Raw genomic sequence first — 634 nt, forward strand, 5'->3', positions numbered from 1 at the left:
GTGTACGTCCTAAATGTGTTGTAATTTTAGGTAAAATCTGGCCCCTGACATTCCTTGTTCGGCTTCCATAACCCAAACGAAGCTGTTCTGTGTGGTCACTCCTGTGCTGCAAGACGCAGCGTCAGAAATTCAGCTGCTGGAATTCCCCTTGCTGAGGTTCTTTCAGTAAGGATTTTAAATCGGCCTAAAAATTAAGAACAAAGAGAAGGGGACCCTTGACTGTGTTGACCTAGTTTTGGATTTTTAAATTTTTTTTTCGCTTTAGCTAGAGAAATAAACTAAATCTATGTAAAAGCTAAAGAGTTTGTCAGGCAGTATCAAAAATGCACCGAGTTGAAAATCCCGCCTTCGGTTATATTTTGGTATAGGTAAAGCCTTGGTCAGCAAAGAAGCACCTGCACCGCAGCCGAGAGGGGCCGGGCCCGCAGTGCTGCTCCAGGCGGGCCTCGGTCACAGCAGAGGTCGTGAAACAACTTCCAGGGGCGAAGGCACAGCCACACTGCCCGCGCTGCCCCGCTCTGCAGGCTGCGGCTGCGGCAGAGCTCGGCAGGCAGGAGCGCGCAGCCGAGGGTCGCGCAAGCGGCCCCCGTCCCCTGCAGCCCCCGTGCAGCCACCGCGGGACCCCCGCGCCGCC

This window comes from Geospiza fortis, unplaced genomic scaffold (assembly GCF_000277835.1).
Source record: "Geospiza fortis unplaced genomic scaffold, GeoFor_1.0 scaffold237, whole genome shotgun sequence".
NCBI classification, from domain to species: domain Eukaryota; kingdom Metazoa; phylum Chordata; class Aves; order Passeriformes; family Thraupidae; genus Geospiza; species Geospiza fortis.